Consider the following 27,488-nt stretch of genomic DNA (forward strand, 5'->3'; position numbering starts at 1 on the left):
TTATTGTGTCAAGTTTCAAGAAGCTAGCACAAACAGTGTTGGATGTGGAGTTCCAAATACATCTATCAATATAGGAGAAAACAGAGTGAAACCTAAAAATTCAAACTGTTACTGGAAATGAACGCTTCAACATAGAAGAACGAAATTTGGGGAACCAAGTCGCCTTAGTGTACTGATCATTACCTGAAAGTATCATCCAGTTTGGGTGAAAAAATATTTGCTGAGATTTCTGGAGATTCGAAATTTTTGGAAGCTTGGCAACCCCTTTCCATGAAAGTGTTTCTCGCCAGTCACTGCTTAGGGCTACATCAAGAGGAAACAAAACAAAGAGATAGAACGTGAAACTACTTACTTGTGTCAAGTTTCAAGAAGCTAGCACAAACCGTGTTAGATTTAGAGTTCCAAATACATGTATCAATATAAGAGAAAACAGAGTGAAACCTAAAAATTCAAACTGTTACTGGAAATGAACGCTTCAACATAGAAGAACGAAATTTGGGGAACCAAGTCGCCTTAGTGTACTGATCATCACCTGAAAGTATCATCCAGTTTGGGTGAAAAAATATTTCCTGAGATCTCTAGAGATTCGTAATTTTTGGAAGCTTAGCAACCCCTTTGCATGAAAGTGTTTCTCGCCAGTCAGTGCTTATGGCTACATCAAGAGGAAACAAACCATAGAGATAGAACGTGAAACTACTTTACTGTGTCAAGTTTGAAGAAGCTAGCACAAACCGTGTTGGATTTAGAGTTCCAAATACATCTATCAATATAGGAGAAAACAGAGTGAAACCTAAAAATTCAAACTGTTACTGGAAATGAACGCTTCAACATAGAAGAACGAAACTTGGGGAACCAAGTCGCCTTAATGTACTGATCATTACCTGAAAGTATCATCCAGTTTGGGTGAAAAAATATTTGCTGAGATTTCTGGAGATTCGTAATTTTTGGAAGCTTGGCAACCCCTTTCCATGAAAGTGTTTCTCGCCAGTCAGTGCTTAGGGCTACATCAAGAGGAAACAAAACATAGAGATAGAACGTGAAACTACTTTACTGTGTCAAGTTTCAAGAAGCTAGCACAAACCGTGTTGGATTTAGAGTTCCAAATACATCTATCAATATAGGAGAAAACAGAGTGAAACCTAAAAATTCAAACTGTTACTGGAAATGAACGCTTCAACATAGAAGAACGAAATTTGGGGAACCAAGTCGCCTTAGTGTACTGATCATTACCTGAAAGTATCATCCAGTTTGGGTGAAAAAATATTGGCTGAGATTTCTGGAGATTCGTAATTTATGGAAGCTTGGCAACCCCTTTGCATGAAAGTGTTTCTCGCCAGTCAGTGCTTAGGGCTACATCAAGAGGAAAAAAACCATAGAGATAGAACGTGAAACTACTTTACTGTGTCAAGTTTCAAAAAGCTAGCACAAACCGTGTTGGATTTAAAGTTCCAAATACATGTATCAATATAGGAGAAAACAGAGTGATACCTAAAAATTCAAACTGTTACTGGAAATGAACGCTTCAACATAGAAGAACGAAATTTGGGGAACCAAGTCGCCTTAGTGTACTCATCATTACCTGAAAGTATCATCCAGTTTGGGTGAAAAAATATTGGCTGAGATTTCTGAAGATTCGTAATTTTTGGAAGCTTGGCAACCCCTTTCCATGAAAGTGTTTCTCGCCAGTCAGTGCTTACGGCTACATCAAGAGGAAACAAACCATAGAGATCGTAATTTTTGGAAGCTTGGCAACCCCTTTCCATGAAAGTGCTTCTCGCCAGTCAGTGCTTAGGGCTACATCAAGAGGAAACAAAACATAGAGATAGAACGTGAAACTACTTTACTGTGTCAAGTTTCAAGAAGCTAGAACAAACCGTGTTGGATTTAGAGTTCCAAATACTTGTATCAATATAGGAGAAAACAGAGTGATACCTAAAAATTCAAACTGTTACTGGAAATGAACGCTTCAACATAGAAGAACGAAATTTGGGGAACCAAGTCGCCTTAGTGTGATCATCATTACCTGAAAGTATCATCCAGTTTGGGTGAAAAAATATTGGCTGAGATTTCTGGAGATTCGTAATTTTTGGAAGCTTGGCAACCCCTTTCCATGAAAGTGTTTCTCGCCAGTCACTGCTTAGGGCTACATCAAGAGGAAACAAAACATAGAGATAGAACATGAAACTACTTTACTGTGTCAAGTTTCAAGAAGCTAGCACAAACCGTGTTGGATTTAGAGTTCCAAATACATCTATCAATATAGGAGAAAACAGAGTGATACCTAAAAATTCAAACTGTTACTGGAAATGAACGCTTCAACATAGAAGAACGAAATTTGGGGAACCAAGTCGCCTTAGTGTACTCATCATTACCTGAAAGTATCATCCAGTTTGGGTGAAAAAATATTTGCTGAGATTTCTGGAGATTCGAAATTTTTGGAAGCTTGGCAACCCATTTCCATGAAAGTGTTTCTCGCCAGTCACTGCTTAGGGCTACATCAAGAGGAAACAAAACATCGAGATAGAACGTGAAACTACTTTATTGTGTCAAGTTTCAAGAAGCTAGCACAAACAGTGTTGGATGTGGAGTTCCAAATACATCTATCAATATAGGAGAAAACAGAGTGAAACCTAAAAATTCAAACTGTTACTGGAAATGAACGCTTCAACATAGAAGAACGAAATTTGGGGAACCAAGTCGCCTTAGTGTACTGATCATTACCTGAAAGTATCATCCAGTTTGGGTGAAAAAATATTTGCTGAGATTTCTGGAGATTCGAAATTTTTGGAAGCTTGGCAACCCCTTTCCATGAAAGTGTTTCTCGCCAGTCACTGCTTAGGGCTACATCAAGAGGAAACAAAACAAAGAGATAGAACGTGAAACTACTTTCTTGTGTCAAGTTTCAAGAAGCTAGGACAAACCGTGTTAGATTTAGAGTTCCAAATACATGTATCAATATAAGAGAAAACAGAGTGAAACCTAAAAATTCAAACTGTTACTGGAAATGAACGCTTCAACATAGAAGAACGAAATTTGGTTAACCAAGTCGCCTTAGTGTACTGATCATCACCTGAAAGTATCATCCAGTTTGGGTGAAAAAATATTTCCTGAGATCTCTAGAGATTCGTAATTTTTGGAAGCTTAGCAACCCCTTTGCATGAAAGTGTTTCTCGCCAGTCATTGCTTAAGGCTACATCAAGAGGAAACAAACCATAGAGATAGAACGTGAAACTACTTTACTGTGTCAAGTTTGAAGAAGCTAGCACAAACCGTGTTGGATTTAGAGTTCCAAATACATCTATCAATATAGGAGAAAACAGAGTGAAACCTAAAAATTGAAACTGTTACTGGAAATGAACGCTTCAACATAGAAGAACGAAATTTGGGGAACCAAGTCGCCTTAATGTACTGATCATTACCTGAAAGTATCATCCAGTTTGGGTGAAAAAATATTGGCTGAGATTTCTGGAGATTCGTAATTTTTGGAAGCTTGGCAACCCCTTTCCATGAAAGTGTTTCTCGCCAGTCAGTGCTTAGGGCTACATCAAGAGGAAACAAAACATAGAGATAGAACGTGAAACTACTTTACTGTGTCAAGTTTCAAGAAGCTAGCACAAACCGTGTTGGATTTAGAGTTCCAAATACATCTATCAATATAGGAGAAAACAGAGTGAAACCTAAAAATTCAAACTGTTACTGGAAATGAACGCTTCAACATAGAAGAACGAAATTTGGGGAACCAAGTCGCCTTAGTGTACTCATCATTACCTGAAAGTATCATCCAGTTTGGGTGAAAAAATATTGGCTGAGATTTCTGGAGATTCGTAATTTTTGGAAGCTTGGCAACCCCTTTCCATGAAAGTGTTTCTCGCCAGTCAGTGCTTACGGCTACATCAAGAGGAAACAAACCATAGAGATCGTAATTTTTGGAAGCTTGGCAACCCCTTTCCATGAAAGTGCTTCTCGCCAGTCACTGCTTAGGTCTACATCAAGAGGAAACAAAACATCGAGATAGAACGTGAAACTACTTTATTGTGTCAAGTTTCAAGAAGCTAGCACAAACAGTGTTGGATGTGGAGTTCCAAATACATCTATCAATATAGGAGAAAACAGAGTGAAACCTAAAAATTCAAACTGTTACTGGAAATGAACGCTTCAACATAGAAGAACGAAATTTGGGGAACCAAGTCGCCTTAGTGTACTGATCATTACCTGAAAGTATCATCCAGTTTGGGTGAAAAAATATTTGCTGAGATTTCTGGAGATTCGAAATTTTTGGAAGCTTGGCAACCCCTTTCCATGAAAGTGTTTCTCGCCAGTCACTGCTTAGGGCTACATCAAGAGGAAACAAAACAAAGAGATAGAACGTGAAACTACTTTCTTGTGTCAAGTTTCAAGAAGCTAGGACAAACCGTGTTAGATTTAGAGTTCCAAATACATGTATCAATATAAGAGAAAACAGAGTGAAACCTAAAAATTCAAACTGTTACTGGAAATGAACGCTTCAACATAGAAGAACGAAATTTGGGGAACCAAGTCGCCTTAGTGTACTGATCATCACCTGAAAGTATCATCCAGTTTGGGTGAAAAAATATTTCCTGAGATCTCTAGAGATTCGTAATTTTTGGAAGCTTAGCAACCCCTTTGCATGAAAGTGTTTCTCGCCAGTCAGTGCTTATGGCTACATCAAGAGGAAACAAACCATAGAGATAGAACGTGAAACTACTTTACTGTGTCAAGTTTGAAGAAGCTAGCACAAACCGTGTTGGATTTAGAGTTCCAAATACATCTATCAATATAGGAGAAAACAGAGTGAAACCTAAAAATTCAAACTGTTACTGGAAATGAACGCTTCAACATAGAAGAAAGAAACTTGGGGAACCAAGTCGCCTTAATGTACTGATCATTACCTGAAAGTATCATCCAGTTTGGGTGAAAAAATATTTGCTGAGATTTCTGGAGATTCGTAATTTTTGGAAGCTTGGCAACCCCTTTCCATGAAAGTGTTTCTCGCCAGTCAGTGCTTAGGGCTACATCAAGAGGAAACAAAACATAGAGATAGAACGTGAAACTACTTTACTGTGTCAAGTTTCAAGAAGCTAGCACAAACCGTGTTGGATTTAAAGTTCCAAATACATGTATCAATATAGGAGAAAACAGAGTGATACCTAAAAATTCAAACTGTTACTGGAAATGAACGCTTCAACATTGAAGAACGAAATTTGGGGAACCAAGTCGCCTTAGTGTACTCATCATTACCTGAAAGTATCATCCAGTTTGGGTGAAAAAATATTGGCTGAGATTTCTGGAGATTCGTAATTTCTGGAAGCTTGGCAACCCCTTTCCATGAAAGTGTTTCTCGCCAGTCAGTGCTTACGGCTACATCAAGAGGAAACAAACCATAGAGATCGTAATTTTTGGAAGCTTGGCAACCCCTTTCCATGAAAGTGCTTCTCGCCAGTCACTGCTTAGGTCTACATCAAGAGGAAACAAAACATCGAGATAGAACGTGAAACTACTTTATTGTGTCAAGTTTCAAGAAGCTAGCACAAACAGTGTTGGATGTGGAGTTCCAAATACATCTATCAATATAGGAGAAAACAGAGTGAAACCTAAAAATTCAAACTGTTACTGGAAATGAACGCTTCAACATAGAAGAACGAAATTTGGGGAACCAAGTCGCCTTAGTGTACTGATCATTACCTGAAAGTATCATCCAGTTTGGGTGAAAAAATATTTGCTGAGATTTCTGGAGATTCGAAATTTTTGGAAGCTTGGCAACCCCTTTCCATGAAAGTGTTTCTCGCCAGTCACTGCTTAGGGCTACATCAAGAGGAAACAAAACAAAGAGATAGAACGTGAAACTACTTACTTGTGTCAAGTTTCAAGAAGCTAGCACAAACCGTGTTAGATTTAGAGTTCCAAATACATGTATCAATATAAGAGAAAACAGAGTGAAACCTAAAAATTCAAACTGTTACTGGAAATGAACGCTTCAACATAGAAGAACGAAATTTGGGGAACCAAGTCGCCTTAGTGTACTGATCATCACCTGAAAGTATCATCCAGTTTGGGTGAAAAAATATTTCCTGAGATCTCTAGAGATTCGTAATTTTTGGAAGCTTAGCAACCCCTTTGCATGAAAGTGTTTCTCGCCAGTCAGTGCTTATGGCTACATCAAGAGGAAACAAACCATAGAGATAGAACGTGAAACTACTTTACTGTGTCAAGTTTGAAGAAGCTAGCACAAACCGTGTTGGATTTAGAGTTCCAAATACATCTATCAATATAGGAGAAAACAGAGTGAAACCTAAAAATTCAAACTGTTACTGGAAATGAACGCTTCAACATAGAAGAACGAAACTTGGGGAACCAAGTCGCCTTAATGTACTGATCATTACCTGAAAGTATCATCCAGTTTGGGTGAAAAAATATTTGCTGAGATTTCTGGAGATTCGTAATTTTTGGAAGCTTGGCAACCCCTTTCCATGAAAGTGTTTCTCGCCAGTCAGTGCTTAGGGCTACATCAAGAGGAAACAAAACATAGAGATAGAACGTGAAACTACTTTACTGTGTCAAGTTTCAAGAAGCTAGCACAAACCGTGTTGGATTTAGAGTTCCAAATACATCTATCAATATAGGAGAAAACAGAGTGAAACCTAAAAATTCAAACTGTTACTGGAAATGAACGCTTCAACATAGAAGAACGAAATTTGGGGAACCAAGTCGCCTTAGTGTACTGATCATTACCTGAAAGTATCATCCAGTTTGGGTGAAAAAATATTGGCTGAGATTTCTGGAGATTCGTAATTTATGGAAGCTTAGCAACCCCTTTGCATGAAAGTGTTTCTCGCCAGTCAGTGCTTAGGGCTACATCAAGAGGAAAAAAACCATAGAGATAGAACGTGAAACTACTTTACTGTGTCAAGTTTCAAAAAGCTAGCACAAACCGTGTTGGATTTAAAGTTCCAAATACATGTATCAATATAGGAGAAAACAGAGTGATACCTAAAAATTCAAACTGTTACTGGAAATGAACGCTTCAACATAGAAGAACGAAATTTGGGGAACCAAGTCGCCTTAGTGTACTCATCATTACCTGAAAGTATCATCCAGTTTGGGTGAAAAAATCTTGGCTGAGATTTCTGGAGATTCGTAATTTTTGGAAGCTTGGCAACCCCTTTCCATGAAAGTGTTTCTCGCCAGTCAGTGCTTAGGGCTACATCAAGAGGAAACAAACCATAGAGATAGAACGTGAAACTACTTTACTGTGTCAAGTTTGAAGAAGCTAGCACAAACCGTGTTGGATTTAGAGTTCCAAATACATCTATCAATATAGGAGAAAACAGAGTGAAACCTAAAAATTCAAACTGTTACTGGAAATGAACGCTTCAACATAGAAGAACGAAATTTGGGGAACCAAGTCGCCTTAATGTACTGATCATTACCTGAAAGTATCATCCAGTTTGGGTGAAAAAATATTGGCTGAGATTTCTGGAGATTCGTAATTTTTGGAAGCTTGGCAACCCCTTTCCATGAAAGTGTTTCTCGCCAGTCAGTGCTTAGGGCTACATCAAGAGGAAACAAAACATAGAGATAGAACGTGAAACTACTTTACTGTGTCAAGTTTCAAGAAGCTAGCACAAACCGTGTTGGATTTAGAGTTCCAAATACATCTATCAATATAGGAGAAAACAGAGTGAAACCTAAAAATTCAAACTGTTACTGGAAATGAACGCTTCAACATAGAAGAACGAAATTTGGGGAACCAAGTCGCCTTAGTGTACTGATCATTACCTGAAAGTATCATCCAGTTTGGGTGAAAAAATATTGGCTGAGATTTCTGGAGATTCGTAATTTATGGAAGCTTAGCAACCCCTTTGCATGAAAGTGTTTCTCGCCAGTCAGTGCTTAGGGCTACATCAAGAGGAAAAAAACCATAGAGATAGAACGTGAAACTACTTTACTGTGTCAAGTTTCAAAAAGCTAGCACAAACCGTGTTGGATTTAAAGTTCCAAATACATGTATCAATATAGGAGAAAACAGAGTGATACCTAAAAATTCAAACTGTTACTGGAAATGAACGCTTCAACATAGAAGAACGAAATTTGGGGAACCAAGTCGCCTTAGTGTACTCATCATTACATGAAAGTATCATCCAGTTTGGGTGAAAAAATATTGGCTGAGATTTCTGGAGATTCGTAATTTCTGGAAGCTTGGCAACCCCTTTCCATGAAAGTGTTTCTCGCCAGTCAGTGCTTACGGCTACATCAAGAGGAAACAAACCATAGAGATCGTAATTTTTGGAAGCTTGGCAACCCCTTTCCATGAAAGTGCTTCTCGCCAGTCACTGCTTAGGTCTACATCAAGAGGAAACAAAACATCGAGATAGAACGTGAAACTACTTTATTGTGTCAAGTTTCAAGAAGCTAGCACAAACAGTGTTGGATGTGGAGTTCCAAATACATCTATCAATATAGGAGAAAACAGAGTGAAACCTAAAAATTCAAACTGTTACTGGAAATGAACGCTTCAACATAGAAGAACGAAATTTGGGGAACCAAGTCGCCTTAGTGTACTGATCATTACCTGAAAGTATCATCCAGTTTGGGTGAAAAAATATTTGCTGAGATTTCTGGAGATTCGAAATTTTTGGAAGCTTGGCAACCCCTTTCCATGAAAGTGTTTCTCGCCAGTCACTGCTTAGGGCTACATCAAGAGGAAACAAAACAAAGAGATAGAACGTGAAACTACTTACTTGTGTCAAGTTTCAAGAAGCTAGCACAAACCGTGTTAGATTTAGAGTTCCAAATACATGTATCAATATAAGAGAAAACAGAGTGAAACCTAAAAATTCAAACTGTTACTGGAAATGAACGCTTCAACATAGAAGAACGAAATTTGGGGAACCAAGTCGCCTTAGTGTACTGATCATCACCTGAAAGTATCATCCAGTTTGGGTGAAAAAATATTTCCTGAGATCTCTAGAGATTCGTAATTTTTGGAAGCTTAGCAACCCCTTTGCATGAAAGTGTTTCTCGCCAGTCAGTGCTTATGGCTACATCAAGAGGAAACAAACCATAGAGATAGAACGTGAAACTACTTTACTGTGTCAAGTTTGAAGAAGCTAGCACAAACCGTGTTGGATTTAGAGTTCCAAATACATCTATCAATATAGGAGAAAACAGAGTGAAACCTAAAAATTCAAACTGTTACTGGAAATGAACGCTTCAACATAGAAGAACGAAACTTGGGGAACCAAGTCGCCTTAATGTACTGATCATTACCTGAAAGTATCATCCAGTTTGGGTGAAAAAATATTTGCTGAGATTTCTGGAGATTCGTAATTTTTGGAAGCTTGGCAACCCCTTTCCATGAAAGTGTTTCTCGCCAGTCAGTGCTTAGGGCTACATCAAGAGGAAACAAAACATAGAGATAGAACGTGAAACTACTTTACTGTGTCAAGTTTCAAGAAGCTAGCACAAACCGTGTTGGATTTAGAGTTCCAAATACATCTATCAATATAGGAGAAAACAGAGTGAAACCTAAAAATTCAAACTGTTACTGGAAATGAACGCTTCAACATAGAAGAACGAAATTTGGGGAACCAAGTCGCCTTAGTGTACTGATCATTACCTGAAAGTATCATCCAGTTTGGGTGAAAAAATATTGGCTGAGATTTCTGGAGATTCGTAATTTATGGAAGCTTAGCAACCCCTTTGCATGAAAGTGTTTCTCGCCAGTCAGTGCTTAGGGCTACATCAAGAGGAAAAAAACCATAGAGATAGAACGTGAAACTACTTTACTGTGTCAAGTTTCAAAAAGCTAGCACAAACCGTGTTGGATTTAAAGTTCCAAATACATGTATCAATATAGGAGAAAACAGAGTGATACCTAAAAATTCAAACTGTTACTGGAAATGAACGCTTCAACATAGAAGAACGAAATTTGGGGAACCAAGTCGCCTTAGTGTACTCATCATTACCTGAAAGTATCATCCAGTTTGGGTGAAAAAATATTGGCTGAGATTTCTGGAGATTCGTAATTTTTGGAAGCTTGGCAACCCCTTTCCATGAAAGTGCTTCTCGCCAGTCAGTGCTTAGGGCTACATCAAGAGGAAACAAAACATAGAGATAGAACGTGAAACTACTTTACTGTGTCAAGTTTCAAGAAGCTAGCACAAACCGTGTTGGATTTAGAGTTCCAGATACATGTATCAAAATAGGAGAAAACAGAGTGATACCTAAAAATTCAAACTGTTACTGGAAATGAACGCTTCAAAATAGAAGAACGAAATTTGGGGAACCAAGTCGCCTTAGTGTGCTCATCATTACCTGAAAGTATCATCCAGTTTGGGTGAAAAAATATTGGCTGAGATTTCTGGAGATTCGTAATTTTTGGATTCTTGGCAACCCCTTTCCATGAAAGTGTTTCTCGCCAGTCACTGCTTAGGGCTACATCAAGAGGAAACAAAACATAGAGATAGAACGTGAAACTATTTTACTGTGTCAAGTTTCAAGAAGCTACCACAAACCGTGTTGGATTTAAAGTTCCAAATACATGTATCAATATAGGAGAAAACAGAGTGATACCTAAAAATTCAAACTGTTACTGGAAATGAACGCTTCAACATAGAAGAACGAAATTTGGGGAACCAAGTCGCCTTAGTGTACTCATCATTACCTGAAAGTATCATGCAGTTTGGGTGAAAAAATATTGGCTGAGATTTCTGGAGATTCGTAATATTTGGAAGCTTGGCAACCCCTTTCCATGAAAGTGTTTCTCGCCAGTCACTGCTTTGGGCTACATCAAGAGGAAACAAAACATAGAGATAGAATGTGAAACTATTTTACTGTGTCAAGTTTCAAGAAGCTAGCACAAACCGTGTTGGATTTAGAGTTCCAAATACATCTATCAATATAGGAGAAAACAGAGTGAAACCTAAAAATTCAAACTGTTACTGGAAATGAACGCTTCAACATAGAAGAACGAAATTTGGGGAACCAAGTCGCCTTCGTGTACTGATCATTACCTGAAAGTATCATCCAGTTTGGGTGAAAAAATATTTGCTGAGATTTCTGGAGATTCGTAATTTCTGGAAGCTTGGCAACCCCTTTGCATGAAAGTGTTTCTCGCCAGTCAGTGCTTAGGGCTACATCAAGAGGAACCAAACCATAGAGATCGTAATTTTTGGAAGCTTGGCAACACCTTTCCATGAAAGTGCTTCTCGCCAGTCAGTGCTTAGGGCTACATCAAGAGGAAACAAAACAGAGAGATAGAACGTGAAACTACTTTACTGTGTCAAGTTTCAAGAAGCTAGCACAAACCGTGTTGGATTTAGAGTTCCAAATACATCTATCAATAAAGGAGAAAACAGAGTGAAACCTAAAAATTCAAACTGTTACTGGAAATGAACGCTTCAACATAGAAGAAGGAATTTTGGGGAACCAAGTCGCCTTAGTGTACTGATCATTACCTGAAAGTATCATCCAGTTTGGGTGAAAAAATATTTGCTGAGATTTCTGGAGATTCGTAATTTTTTGGAAACTTGGCAACCCCTTTCCATGAAAGTGTTTCTCGCCAGTCAGTGCTTATGGCTACATCAAGAGGAAACAAACCATAGAGATAGAACGTGAAACTACTTTACTGTGTCAAGTTTCAAGAAGCTACCACAAACCGTGTTGGATTTAGAGTTCCAAATACATCTATCAATATAGGAGAAAACAGAGTGAAACCTAAAAATTCAAACTGTTACTGGAAATGAACGCTTCAACATAGAAGAACGAAATTTGGGGAACCAAGTCGCCTTAGTGTACTGATCATTACCTGAAAGTATCATCCAGTTTGGGTGAAAAAATATTGGCTGAGATTTCTGGAGATTCGTAATTTATGGAAGCTTAGCAACCCCTTTGCATGAAAGTGTTTCTCGCCAGTCAGTGCTTAGGGCTACATCAAGAGGAAAAAAACCATAGAGATAGAACGTGAAACTACTTTACTGTGTCAAGTTTCAAAAAGCTAGCACAAACCGTGTTGGATTTAAAGTTCCAAATACATGTATCAATATAGGAGAAAACAGAGTGATACCTAAAAATTCAAACTGTTACTGGAAATGAACGCTTCAACATAGAAGAACGAAATTTGGGGAACCAAGTCGCCTTAGTGTACTCATCATTACCTGAAAGTATCATCCAGTTTGGGTGAAAAAATATTGGCTGAGATTTCTGGAGATTCGTAATTTTTGGAAGCTTGGCAACCCCTTTCCATGAAAGTGTTTCTCGCCAGTCAGTGCTTACGGCTACATCAAGAGGAAACAAACCATAGAGATCGTAATTTTTGGAAGCTTGGCAACCCCTTTCCATGAAAGTGCTTCTCGCCAGTCAGTGCTTAGGGCTACATCAAGAGGAAACAAAACATAGAGATAGAACGTGAAACTACTTTACTGTGTCAAGTTTCAAGAAGCTAGCACAAACCGTGTTGGATTTAGAGTTCCAGATACATGTATCAAAATAGGAGAAAACAGAGTGATACCTAAAAATTCAAACTGTTACTGGAAATGAACGCTTCAACATAGAAGAACGAAATTTGGGGAACCAAGTCGCCTTAGTGTGATCATCATTACCTGAAAGTATCATCCAGTTTGGGTGAAAAAATATTGGCTGAGATTTCTGGAGATTCGTAATTTTTGGAAGCTTGGCAACCCCTTTCCATGAAAGTGTTTCTCGCCAGTCAGTGCTTAGGGCTACATCAAGAGGAAACAAACCATAGAGATCGTAATTTTTGGAAGCTTGGCAACCCCTTTCCATGAAAGTGCTTCTCGCCAGTCAGTGCTTAGGGCTACATCAAGAGGAAACAAAACATAGAGATAGAATGTGAAACTACTTTACTGTGTCAAGTTTCAAGAAGCTAGCACAAACCGTGTTGGATTTAGAGTTCCAAATACATGTATCAATATAGGAGAAAACAGAGTGATACCTAAAAATTCAAACTGTTACTGGAAATGAACGCTTCAACATAGAAGAACGAAATTTGGGGAAAAAAGTCGCCTTAGTGTGATCATCATTACCTGAAAGTATCATCCAGTTTGGGTGAAAAAATATTGGCTGAGATATCTGGAGATTCGTAATTTTTGGAAGCTTGGCAAGCCCTTTCCATGAAAGTGTTTCTCGCCAGTCACTGCTTAGGGCTACATCAAGAGGAAACAAAACATAGAGATAGAACGGGAAACTACTTTACTGTGTCAAGTTTCAAGAAGCTACCACAAACCGTGTTGGATTTAAAGTTCCAAATACATGTATCAATATAGGAGAAAACAGAGTGATACCTAAAAATTCAAACTGTTACTGGAAATGAACGCTTCAACATAGAAGAACGAAATTTGGGGAACCAAGTCGCCTTAGTGTGATCATCATTACCTGAAAGTATCATCCAGTTTGGGTGAAAAAATATTGGCTGAGATTTCTGGAGATTCGTAATTTTTGGAAGCTTGGCAACCCCTTTCCATGAAAGTGTTTCTCGCCAGTCACTGCTTAGGGCTACATCAAGAGGAAACAAAACAAAGAGATAGAACGTGAAACTACTTTCTTGTGTCAAGTTTGAAGAAGCTAGCACAAACCGTGTTAGATTTAGAGTTCCAAATACATGTATCAATATAAGAGAAAACAGAGTGAAACCTAAAAATTCAAACTGTTACTGGAAATGAACGCTTCAACATAGAAGAACGAAATTTGGGGAACCAAGTCGCCTTAGTGTACTGATCATCACCTGAAAGTATCATCCAGTTTGGGTGAAAAAATATTTCCTGAGATCTCTAGAGATTCGTAATTTTTGGAAGTTTGGCAACCCTTTTCCATGAAAGTGTTTCTCGCCAGTCACTGCTTAGGGCTACATCAAGAGGAAAGAAAACAAAGAGATAGAACGTGAAACTTCTTTATTGTGTCAAGTTTCAAGAAGCTAGCACAAACCGTGTGGGATTTAGAGTTCCAAATCCATGTATCAATATAGGAGAAAACAGAGTGAAACCTAAAAATTCAAACTGTTACTGGAAATGAACGCTTCAACATAGAAGAACGAAATATGGGGAACCAAGTCGACTTGGTGTCCTGAGCATTACCTGAAAGTGTCATCCAGATTGGGTGAAAAAATATTTGCTGTGATTTCTGGATATTCGGAATTTTTGGAAGCCTGGCAACCCCTTTCCATGAAAGTGTTTCTCGCCAGTCACTGCTTAGGGCTTCATCAAGAGGAAACAAAACATAGAGAGAGTACCTGAAACTACTTTATTGTGTCAAGTTTCAAGAAGCTACCACAAACCGTGTTGGATTTAGAGTTCCAAATACATCTATCAATATAGGAGAAAACAGAGTGAAACCTAAAAATTCAAACTGTTACTGGAAATGAACGCTTCAACATAGAAGAACGAAATTTGGGGAACCAAGTCGCCTTAGTGTACTGATCATTACCTGAAAGTATCATCCAGTTTGGGTGAAAAAATATTGGCTGAGATTTCTGGAGATTCGTAATTTATGGAAGCTTAGCAACCCCTTTGCATGAAAGTGTTTCTCGCCAGTCAGTGCTTAGGGCTACATCAAGAGGAAAAAAACCATAGAGATAGAACGTGAAACTACTTTACTGTGTCAAGTTTCAAAAAGCTAGCACAAACCGTGTTGGATTTAAAGTTCCAAATACATGTATCAATATAGGAGAAAACAGAGTGATACCTAAAAATTCAAACTGTTACTGGAAATGAACGCTTCAACATAGAAGAACGAAATTTGGGGAACCAAGTCGCCTTAGTGTACTCATCATTACCTGAAAGTATCATCCAGTTTGGGTGAAAAAATATTGGCTGAGATTTCTGGAGATTCGTAATTTTTGGAAGCTTGGCAACCCCTTTCCATGAAAGTGTTTCTCGCCAGTCAGTGCTTACGGCTACATCAAGAGGAAACAAACCATAGAGATCGTAATTTTTGGAAGCTTGGCAACCCCTTTCCATGAAAGTGCTTCTCGCCAGTCAGTGCTTAGGGCTACATCAAGAGGAAACAAAACATAGAGATAGAACGTGAAACTACTTTACTGTGTCAAGTTTCAAGAAGCTAGCACAAACCGTGTTGGATTTAGAGTTCCAGATACATGTATCAAAATAGGAGAAAACAGAGTGATACCTAAAAATTCAAACTGTTACTGGAAATGAACGCTTCAACATAGAAGAACGAAATTTGGGGAACCAAGTCGCCTTAGTGTGATCATCATTACCTGAAAGTATCATCCAGTTTGGGTGAAAAAATATTGGCTGAGATTTCTGGAGATTCGTAATTTTTGGAAGCTTGGCAACCCCTTTCCATGAAAGTGTTTCTCGCCAGTCAGTGCTTAGGGCTACATCAAGAGGAAACAAACCATAGAGATCGTAATTTTTGGAAGCTTGGCAACCCCTTTCCATGAAAGTGCTTCTCGCCAGTCAGTGCTTAGGGCTACATCAAGAGGAAACAAAACATAGAGATAGAATGTGAAACTACTTTACTGTGTCAAGTTTCAAGAAGCTAGCACAAACCGTGTTGGATTTAGAGTTCCAAATACATGTATCAATATAGGAGAAAACAGAGTGATACCTAAAAATTCAAACTGTTACTGGAAATGAACGCTTCAACATAGAAGAACGAAATTTGGGGAAAAAAGTCGCCTTAGTGTGATCATCATTACCTGAAAGTATCATCCAGTTTGGGTGAAAAAATATTGGCTGAGATATCTGGAGATTCGTAATTTTTGGAAGCTTGGCAAGCCCTTTCCATGAAAGTGTTTCTCGCCAGTCACTGCTTAGGGCTACATCAAGAGGAAACAAAACATAGAGATAGAACGGGAAACTACTTTACTGTGTCAAGTTTCAAGAAGCTACCACAAACCGTGTTGGATTTAAAGTTCCAAATACATGTATCAATATAGGAGAAAACAGAGTGATACCTAAAAATTCAAACTGTTACTGGAAATGAACGCTTCAACATAGAAGAACGAAATTTGGGGAACCAAGTCGCCTTAGTGTGATCATCATTACCTGAAAGTATCATCCAGTTTGGGTGAAAAAATATTGGCTGAGATTTCTGGAGATTCGTAATTTTTGGAAGCTTGGCAACCCCTTTCCATGAAAGTGTTTCTCGCCAGTCACTGCTTAGGGCTACATCAAGAGGAAACAAAACAAAGAGATAGAACGTGAAACTACTTTCTTGTGTCAAGTTTGAAGAAGCTAGCACAAACCGTGTTAGATTTAGAGTTCCAAATACATGTATCAATATAAGAGAAAACAGAGTGAAACCTAAAAATTCAAACTGTTACTGGAAATGAACGCTTCAACATAGAAGAACGAAATTTGGGGAACCAAGTCGCCTTAGTGTACTGATCATCACCTGAAAGTATCATCCAGTTTGGGTGAAAAAATATTTCCTGAGATCTCTAGAGATTCGTAATTTTTGGAAGTTTGGCAACCCTTTTCCATGAAAGTGTTTCTCGCCAGTCACTGCTTAGGGCTACATCAAGAGGAAAGAAAACAAAGAGATAGAACGTGAAACTTCTTTATTGTGTCAAGTTTCAAGAAGCTAGCACAAACCGTGTGGGATTTAGAGTTCCAAATCCATGTATCAATATAGGAGAAAACAGAGTGAAACCTAAAAATTCAAACTGTTACTGGAAATGAACGCTTCAACATAGAAGAACGAAATATGGGGAACCAAGTCGACTTGGTGTCCTGAGCATTACCTGAAAGTGTCATCCAGATTGGGTGAAAAAATATTTGCTGTGATTTCTGGATATTCGGAATTTTTGGAAGCCTGGCAACCCCTTTCCATGAAAGTGTTTCTCGCCAGTCACTGCTTAGGGCTTCATCAAGAGGAAACAAAACATAGAGAGAGTACCTGAAACTACTTTATTGTGTCAAGTTTCAAGAAGCTACCACAAACCGTGTTGGATTTAGAGTTCCAAATACATGTATCAATATAGGAGAAAACAGAGTGAAACCTAAAAATTCAAACTGTTACTGGAAATGAACGCTTCAACATAGAAGAACGAAATTTGGGGAACCAAGTCACCTTAGTGTACTGATCATTACCTGAAAGTATCATCCAGTTTGGGTGAAAAAATATTTGCTGAGATCTCTAGAGATTCGTAATTTTTGGAAGTTTGGCAACTCCTTTCCATGAAAGTGTTTCTCGCCAGTCACTGCTTAGGGCTACATCAAGAGGAAACAAAACATTGAGATAGAACGTGAAACTACTTTATTGTGTCAAGTTTCAAGAAGTTAGCACAAACCGTGTTGGTTTTAGAGTTCCAAATACATGTATCAATATAGGAGAAAACAGAGTGAAACCTAAAAATTCAAACTGTTACTGGAAATGAACGCTTCAACATACAAGAACGAAATATGGGGAACCAAGTCGCCTTCGTTTACTGATCATTACCTGAAAGTATCATCCAGTTTGGGTGAAAAAATATTTCCTGAGATTTCTGGAGATTCGAAATTTTTGGAAGCTTGGCAACCCCTTTCAATGAAAGTGTTTCTCGCCAGTCACTGCTTAGGGCTACATCAAGAGGAAACAAAACATAGAGATAGAACGCGAAACTACTTTATTGTGTCAAGTTTCAAGAAGCTAGCACAAACCGTGTTGGATTTAGAGTTCCAAATACATGTATCAATATAGGAGAAAACAGAGTGAAACCTAAAAATTCAAACTGTTACTGGAAATGAATGCTTCAACATAGAAGAACGAAATTTGGGGAACCAAGTCGCCTTCGTTTACTGATCATTACCTGAAAGTATCATCCAGTTTGGGTGAAAAAATATTTGCTGAGATTTCTGGAGATTCGTAATTTTTGGAAGCTTGGCAACCCCTTTGCATGAAAGTGTTTCTCGCCAGTCAGTGCTTAGGGCTACATCAAGAGGAAACAAACTACAGAGATAGAACGTGAAACTACTTTACTGTGTCAAGATTCAAGAAGCTAGCACAAACCGTGTTGGATTTAGAGTTCCAAATACATGTATCAATATAGGAGAAAACAGAGTGATACCTAAAAATTCAAACTGTTACTGGAAATGAACGCTTCAACATAGAAGAACGAAATTTGGGGAACCAAGTCGCCTTAGTGTACTGATCATTACCTGAAAGTATCATCCAGTTTGGGTGAAAAAATATTTTCTGAGATTTCTGGAGATTCGTAATTTTTGGAAGCTTGGCAACCCCTTTCCATGGAAGTGTTTCTCGCCAGTCACTGCTTAGGGCTACATCAAGAGGAAACAAAATATAGAGATAGAACATGAAACTACTTTACTGTGTCAAGTTTCAAGTAGCTAGCACAAACCGTGTTGGATTTAGTGTTCCAAATATATCTATCAATATAGGAGAAAACAGAGTGATACCTAAAAATTCAAACTGTTACTGGAAATGAACGCTTCAACATAGAAGAACGAAATTTGGGGAACCAAGTCGCCTTAGTGTACTCATCATTACCTGAAAGTATCATCCAGTTTGGGTGAAAAAATATTGGCTGAGATTTCTGGAGATTCGTAATTTTTGGAAGCTTGGCAACCCCTTTCCATGAAAGTGTTTCTCGCCAGTCAGTGCTTAGGGCTACATCAAGAGGAAACAAAACATAGAGATAGAATGTGAAACTACTTTACTGTGTCAAGTTTCAAGAAGCTAGCACAAACCGTGTTGGATTTAGAGTTCCAAATACATCTATCAATATAGGAGAAAACAGAGTGAAACCTAAAAATTCAAACTGTTACTGGAAATGAACGCTTCAACATAGAAGAACGAAATTTGGGGAACCAAGTTGCCTTCGTATACTGATCATTACCTGAAAGTATCATCCAGTTTGGGTGAAAAAATATTTGCTGAGATTTCTGGAGATTCGTAATTTTTGGAAGCTTGGCAACCCCTTTCCATGAAAGTGTTTCTCGCCAGTCAGTGCTTAGGGCTACATCAAGAGGAAACAAACCATAGAGATCGTAATTTTTGGAAGCTTGGCAACCCCTTTCCATGAAAGTGCTTCTCGCCAGTCAGTGCTTAGGGCTACATCAAGAGGAAACAAAACATAGAGATAGAACGTGAAACTACTTTACTGTGTCAAGTTTCAAGAAGCTAGCACAAACCGTGTTGGATTTAGAGTTCCAAATACATGTATCAATATAGGAGAAAACAGAGTGATACCTAAAAATTCAAACTGTTACTGGAAATGAACGCTTCAACATAGAAGAACGAAATTTGGGGAACCAAGTCGCCTTAGTGTGATCATCATTACCTGAAAGTATCATCCAGTTTGGGTGAAAAAATATTGGCTGAGATTTCTGGAGATTCGTAATTTTTGGAAGCTTGGCAAGCCCTTTCCATGAAAGTGTTTCTCGCCAGTCACTGCTTAGGGCTACATCAAGAGGAAACAAAATAGAGATAGAACGTGAAACTACTTTACTGTGTCAAGTTTCAAGAAGCTACCACAAACCGTGTTGGATTTAAAGTTCCAAATACATGTATCAATATAGGAGAAAACAGAGTGATACCTAAAAATTCAAACTGTTACTGGAAATGAACGCTTCAACATAGAAGAACGAAATTTGGGGAACCAAGTCACCTTCGTTTACTGATCATTACCTGAAAGTATCATCCAGTTTTGGTGAAAAAATATTTGCTGAGATTTCTGGAGATTCGTAATTTTTGGAAGCTTGGCAACCCCTTTCCATGAAAGTGTTTCTCGCCAGTCACTGCTTAGGGCTACATCAAGAGGAAACAAAACATAGAGATAGAACATGAAACTACTTTATTGTGTCAAGTTTCAAGAAGTTAGCACAAACCGTGTTGGTTTTAGAGTTCCAAATACATGTATCAATATAGGAGAAAACAGAGTGAAACCTAAAAATTCAAACTGTTACTGGAAATGAACGCTTCAACATACAAGAACGAAATATGGGGAACCAAGTCGCCTTCGTTTACTGATCATTACCTGAAAGTATCATCCAGTTTGGGTGAAAAAATATTTCCTGAGATTTCTGGAGATTCGAAATTTTTGGAAGCTTGGCAACCCCTTTCAATGAAAGTGTTTCTCGCCAGTCACTGCTTAGGGCTACATCAAGAGGAAACAAAACATAGAGATAGAACGCGAAACTACTTTATTGTGTCAAGTTTCAAGAAGCTAGCACAAACCGTGTTGGATTTAGAGTTCCAAATACATGTATCAATATAGGAGAAAACAGAGTGAAACCTAAAAATTCAAACTGTTACTGGAAATGAATGCTTCAACATAGAAGAACGAAATTTGGGGAACCAAGTCGCCTTCGTTTACTGATCATTACCTGAAAGTATCATCCAGTTTGGGTGAAAAAATACTTGCTGAGATTTCTGGAGATTCGTAATTTTTGGAAGCTTGGCAACCCCTTTGCATGAAAGTGTTTCTCGCCAGTCAGTGCTTAGGGCTACATCAAGAGGAAACAAACTATAGAGATTGAACGTGAAACTACTTTACTGTGTCAAGATTCAAGAAGCTAGCACAAACCGTGTTGGATTTAGAGTTCCAAATACATGTATCAATATAGGAGAAAACAGAGTGATACCTAAAAATTCAAACTGTTACTGGAAATGAACGCTTCAACATAGAAGAACGAAATTTGGGGAACCAAGTCGCCTTAGTGTACTGATCATTACCTGAAAGTATCATCCAGTTTGGGTGAAAAAATATTGGCTGAGATTTCTGGAGATTCGTAATTTTTGGAAGCTTGGCAACCCCTTTCCATGGAAGTGTTTCTCGCCAGTCACTGCTTAGGGCTACATCAAGAGGAAACAAAATATAGAGATAGAACATGAAACTACTTTACTGTGTCAAGTTTCAAGTAGCTAGCACAAACCGTGTTGGATTTAGTGTTCCAAATATATCTATCAATATAGGAGAAAACAGAGTGATACCTAAAAATTCAAACTGTTACTGGAAATGAACGCTTCAACATAGAAGAACAAAATTTGGGGAATCAAGTCGCCTTAGTGTACTCATCATTACCTGAAAGTATCATCCAGTTTGGGTGAAAAAATATTGGCTGAGATTTCTGGAGATTCGTAATTTTTGGAAGCTTGGCAACCCCTTTCCATGAAAGTGTTTCTCGCCAGTCAGTGCTTAGGGCTACATCAAGAGGAAACAAAACATAGAGATAGAACGTGAAACTACTTTACTGTGTCAAGTTTCAAGAAGCTAGCACAAACCGTGTTGGATTTAGAGTTCCAAATACATCTATCAATATAGGAGAAAACAGAGTGAAACCTAAAAATTCAAACTGTTACTGGAAATGAACGCTTCAACATAGAAGAACGAAATTTGGGGAACCAAGTTGCCTTCGTGTACTGATCATTACCTGAAAGTATCATCCAGTTTGGGTGAAAAAATATTTGCTGAGATTTCTGGAGATTCGTAATTTTTGGAAGCTTGGCAACCCCTTTCCATGAAAGTGTTTCTCGCCAGTCAGTGCTTAGGGCTACATCAAGAGGAAACAAACCATAGAGATCGTAATTTTTGGAAGCTTGGCAACCCCTTTCCATGAAAGTGCTTCTCGCCAGTCAGTGCTTAGGGCTACATCAAGAGGAAACAAAACATAGAGATAGAACGTGAAACTACTTTACTGTGTCAAGTTTCAAGAAGCTAGCACAAACCGTGTTGGATTTAGAGTTCCAAATACATGTATCAATATAGGAGAAAACAGAGTGATACCTAAAAATTCAAACTGTTACTGGAAATGAACGCTTCAACATAGAAGAACGAAATTTGGGGAACCAAGTCGCCTTAGTGTGATCATCATTACCTGAAAGTATCATCCAGTTTGGGTGAAAAAATATTGGCTGAGATTTCTGGAGATTCGTAATTTTTGGAAGCTTGGCAAGCCCTTTCCATGAAAGTGTTTCTCGCCAGTCACTGCTTAGGGCTACATCAAGAGGAAACAAAACATAGAGATAGAACGTGAAACTACTTTACTGTGTCAAGTTTCAAGAAGCTACCACAAACCGTGTTGGATTTAAAGTTCCAAATACATGTATCAATATAGGAGAAAACAGAGTGATACCTAAAAATTCAAACTGTTACTGGAAATGAACGCTTCAACATAGAAGAACGAAATTTGGGGAACCAAGTCACCTTCGTTTACTGATCATTACCTGAAAGTATCATCCAGTTTTGGTGAAAAAATATTTGCTGAGATTTCTGGAGATTCGTAATTTTTGGAAGCTTGGCAACCCCTTTCCATGAAAGTGTTTCTCACCAGTCACTGCTTAGGGCTACATCAAGAGGAAACAAAACATCGAGATAGAACTTGAAACTACTTTATTGTGTCAAGTTTCAAGAAGCTAGCACAAACAGTGTTTGATGTGGAGTTCCAAATACATCTATCAATATAGGAGAAAACAGAGTGAAACCTAAAAATTCAAACTGTTACTGGAAATGAACGCTTCAACATAGAAGAACGAAATTTGGGGAACCAAGTCGCCTTAGTGTACTGATCATTACCTGAAAGTATCATCCAGTTTGGGTGAAAAAATATTAGCTGATATTTCTGGAGATTCGAAATTTTTGGAAGCTTGGCAACCCCTTTCCATGAAAGTGTTTCTCGCCAGTCACTGCTTAGGGCTACATCAAGAGGAAACAAAACAAAGAGATAGAACGTGAAACTACTTTCTTGTGTCAAGTTTCAAGAAGCTAGCACAAACCGTGTTAGATTTAGAGTTCCATATACATGTATCAATATAAGAGAAAACAGAGTGAAACCTAAAAATTCAAACTGTTACTGGAAATGAACGCTTCAACATAGAAGATCGAAATTTGGGGAACCAAGTCGCCTTAGTGTACTGATCATCACCTGAAAGTATCATCCAGTTTGGGTGAAAAAATATTGGCTGAGATTTCTGGAGATTCGTAATTTTTGGAAGCTTGGCAAGCCCTTTCCATGAAAGTGTTTCTCGCCAGTCACTGCTTAGGGCTACATCAAGAGGAAACAAAATAGAGATAGAACGTGAAACTACTTTACTGTGTCAAGTTTCAAGAAGCTACCACAAACCGTGTTGGATTTAAAGTTCCAAATACATGTATCAATATAGGAGAAAACAGAGTGATACCTAAAAATTCAAACTGTTACTGGAAATGAACGCTTCAACATAGAAGAACGAAATTTGGGGAACCAAGTCACCTTCGTTTACTGATCATTACCTGAAAGTATCATCCAGTTTTGGTGAAAAAATATTTGCTGAGATTTCTGGAGATTCGTAATTTTTGGAAGCTTGGCAACCCCTTTCCATGAAAGTGTTTCTCGCCAGTCACTGCTTAGGGCTACATCAAGAGGAAACAAAACATAGAGATAGAACATGAAACTACTTTATTGTGTCAAGTTTCAAGAAGTTAGCACAAACCGTGTTGGTTTTAGAGTTCCAAATACATGTATCAATATAGGAGAAAAAAGAGTGAAACCTAAAAATTCAAACTGTTACTGGAAATGAACGCTTCAACATACAAGAACGAAATATGGGGAACGAAGTCGCCTTCGTTTACTGATCATTACCTGAAAGTATCATCCAGTTTGGGTGAAAAAATATTTCCTGAGATTTCTGGAGATTCGAAATTTTTGGAAGCTTGGCAACCCCTTTCAAGGAAAGTGTTTCTCGCCAGTCACTGCTTAGGGCTACATCAAGAGGAAACAAAACATTGAGATAGAACGCGAAACTACTTTATTGTGTCAAGTTTCAAGAAGCTAGCACAAACCGTGTTGGATTTAGAGTTCCAAATACATGTATCAATATAGGAGAAAACAGAGTGAAACCTAAAAATTCAAACTGTTACTGGAAATGAATGCTTCAACATAGAAGAACGAAATTTGGGGAACCAAGTCGCCTTCGTTTACTGATCATTACCTGAAAGTATCATCCAGTTTGGGTGAAAAAATACTTGCTGAGATTTCTGGAGATTCGTAATTTTTGGAAGCTTGGCAACCCCTTTGCATGAAAGTGTTTCTCGCCAGTCAGTGCTTAGGGCTACATCAAGAGGAAACAAACTACAGAGATAGAACGTGAAACTACTTTACTGTGTCAAGATTCAAGAAGCTAGCACAAACCGTGTTGGATTTAGAGTTCCAAATACATGTATCAATATAGGAGAAAACAGAGTGATACCTAAAAATTCAAACTGTTACTGGAAATGAACGCTTCAACATAGAAGAACGAAATTTGGGGAACCAAGTCGCCTTAGTGTACTGATCATTACCTGAAAGTATCATCCAGTTTGGGTGAAAAAATATTGGCTGAGATTTCTGGAGATTCGTAATTTTTGGAAGCTTGGCAACCCCTTTCCATGGAAGTGTTTCTCGCCAGTCACTGCTTAGGGCTACATCAAGAGGAAACAAAATATAGAGATAGAACATGAAACTACTTTACTGTGTCAAGTTTCAAGTAGCTAGCACAAACCGTGTTGGATTTAGTGTTCCAAATACATCTATCAATATAGGAGAAAACAGAGTGATACCTAAAAATTCAAACTGTTACTGGAAATGAACGCTTCAACATAGAAGAACGAAATTTGGGGAACCACGTCGCCTTAGTGTACTCATCATTACCTGAAAGTAACATCCAGTTTGGGTGAAAAAATATTTGCTGAGATTTCTGGAGATTCGTAATTTTTGGAAGCTTGGCAACCCCTTTCCATGAAAGTGTTTCTCGCCAGTCAGTGCTTAGGGCTACATCAAGAGGAAACAAAACATAGAGATAGAACGTGAAACTACTTTACTGTGTCAAGTTTCAAGAAGCTAGCACAAACCGTGTTGGATTTAGAGTTCCAAATACATCTATCAATATAGGAGAAAACAGAGTGAAACCTAAAAATTCAAACTGTTACTGGAAATGAACGCTTCAACATAGAAGAACGAAATTTGGGGAACCAAGTCGCCTTCGTGTACTGATCATTACCTGAAAGTATCATCCAGTTTGGGTGAAAAAATATTTGCTGAGATTTCTGGAGATTCGTAATTTTTGGAAGCTTGGCAACCCCTTTCCATGAAAGTGTTTCTCGCCAGTCAGTGCTTAGGGCTACATCAAGAGGAAACAAACCATAGAGATCGTAATTTTTGGAAGCTTGGCAACCCCTTTCCATGAAAGTGCTTCTCGCCAGTCAGTGCTTAGGGCTACATCAAGAGGAAACAAAACATAGAGATAGAACGTGAAACTACTTTACTGTGTCAAGTTTCAAGAAGCTAGCACAAACCGTGTTGGATTTAGAGTTCCAAATACATGTATCAATATAGGAGAAAACAGAGTGATACCTAAAAATTCAAACTGTTACTGGAAATGAACGCTTCAACATAGAAGAACGAAATTTGGGGAACCAAGTCGCCTTAGTGTGATCATCATTACCTGAAAGTATCATCCAGTTTGGGTGAAAAAATATTGGCTGAGATTTCTGGAGATTCGTAATTTTTGGAAGCTTGGCAAGCCCTTTCCATGAAAGTGCTTCTCGCCAGTCAGTGCTTAGGGTACATCAAGAGGAAACAAAACATAGAGATAGAACGTGAAACTACTTTACTGTGTCAAGTTTCAAGAAGCTAGCACAAACCGTGTTGGATTTAGAGTTCCAAATACATGTATCAATATAGGAGAAAACAGAGTGATACCTAAAAATTCAAACTGTTACTGGAAATGAACGCTTCAACATAGAAGATCGAAATTTGGGGAACCAAGTCGCCTTAGTGTGATCATCATTACCTGAAAGTATCTTCCAGTTTGGGTGAAAAAATATTGGCTGAGATTTCTGGAGATTCGTAATTTTTGGAAGCTTGGCAACCCCTTTCCATGAAAGTGTTTCTCGCCAGTCACTGCTTAGGGCTACATCAAGAGGAAACAAAACATAGAGATAGAACATGAAACTACTTTACTGTGTCAAGTTTCAAGAAGCTAGCACAAACCGTGTTGGATTTAGAGTTCCAAATACATGTATCAATATAGGAGAAAACAGAGTGATACCTAAAAATTCAAACTGTTACTGGAAATGAACGCTTCAACATAGAAGAACGAAATTTGGGGAACCAAGTCACCTTCGTTTACTGATCATTACCTGAAAGTATCATCCAGTTTGGGTGAAAAAATATTTGCTGAGATTTCTGGAGATTCGAAATTTTTGGAAGCTTGGCAACCCATTTCCATGAAAGTGTTTCTCGCCAGTCACTGCTTAGGGCTACATCAAGAGGAAACAAAACAAAGAGATAGAACGTGAAACTACTTTCTTGTGTCAAGTTTCAAGAAGCTAGCACAAACCGTGTTAGATTTAGAGTTCCATATACATGTATCAATATAAGAGAAAACAGAGTGAAACCTAAAAATTCAAACTGTTACTGGAAATGAACGCTTCAACATAGAAGATCGAAATTTGGGGAACCAAGTCGCCTTAGTGTACTGATCATCACCTGAAAGTATCATCCAGTTTGGGTGAAAAAATATTGGCTGAGATTTCTGGAGATTCGTAATTTTTGGAAGCTTGGCAAGCCCTTTCCATGAAAGTGTTTCTCGCCAGTCACTGCTTAGGGCTACATCAAGAGGAAACAAAATAGAGATAGAACGTGAAACTACTTTACTGTGTCAAGTTTCAAGAAGCTACCACAAACCGTGTTGGATTTAAAGTTCCAAATACATGTATCAATATAGGAGAAAACAGAGTGATACCTAAAAATTCAAACTGTTACTGGAAATGAACGCTTCAACATAGAAGAACGAAATTTGGGGAACCAAGTCACCTTCGTTTACTGATCATTACCTGAAAGTATCATCCAGTTTTGGTGAAAAAATATTTGCTGAGATTTCTGGAGATTCGTAATTTTTGGAAGCTTGGCAACCCCTTTCCATGAAAGTGTTTCTCGCCAGTCACTGCTTAGGGCTACATCAAGAGGAAACAAAACATAGAGATAGAACATGAAACTACTTTATTGTGTCAAGTTTCAAGAAGTTAGCACAAACCGTGTTGGTTTTAGAGTTCCAAATACATGTATCAATATAGGAGAAAAAAGAGTGAAACCTAAAAATTCAAACTGTTACTGGAAATGAACGCTTCAACATACAAGAACGAAATATGGGGAACCAAGTCGCCTTCGTTTACTGATCATTACCTGAAAGTATCATCCAGTTTGGGTGAAAAAATATTTCCTGAGATTTCTGGAGATTCGAAATTTTTGGAAGCTTGGCAACCCCTTTCCATGAAAGTGTTTCTCGCCAGTCACTGCTTAGGTCTACATCAAGAGGAAACAAAACATTGAGATAGAACGCGAAACTACTTTATTGTGTCAAGTTTCAAGAAGCTAGCACAAACCGTGTTGGATTTAGAGTTCCAAATACATGTATCAATATAGGAGAAAACAGAGTGAAACCTAAAAATTCAAACTGTTACTGGAAATGAATGCTTCAACATAGAAGAACGAAATTTGGGGAACCAAGTCGCCTTCGTTTACTGATCA

The sequence above is a fragment of the Spermophilus citellus genome (genome assembly GCF_964194105.1).
Source record: "Spermophilus citellus genome assembly, chromosome: 6".
NCBI classification, from domain to species: domain Eukaryota; kingdom Metazoa; phylum Chordata; class Mammalia; order Rodentia; family Sciuridae; genus Spermophilus; species Spermophilus citellus.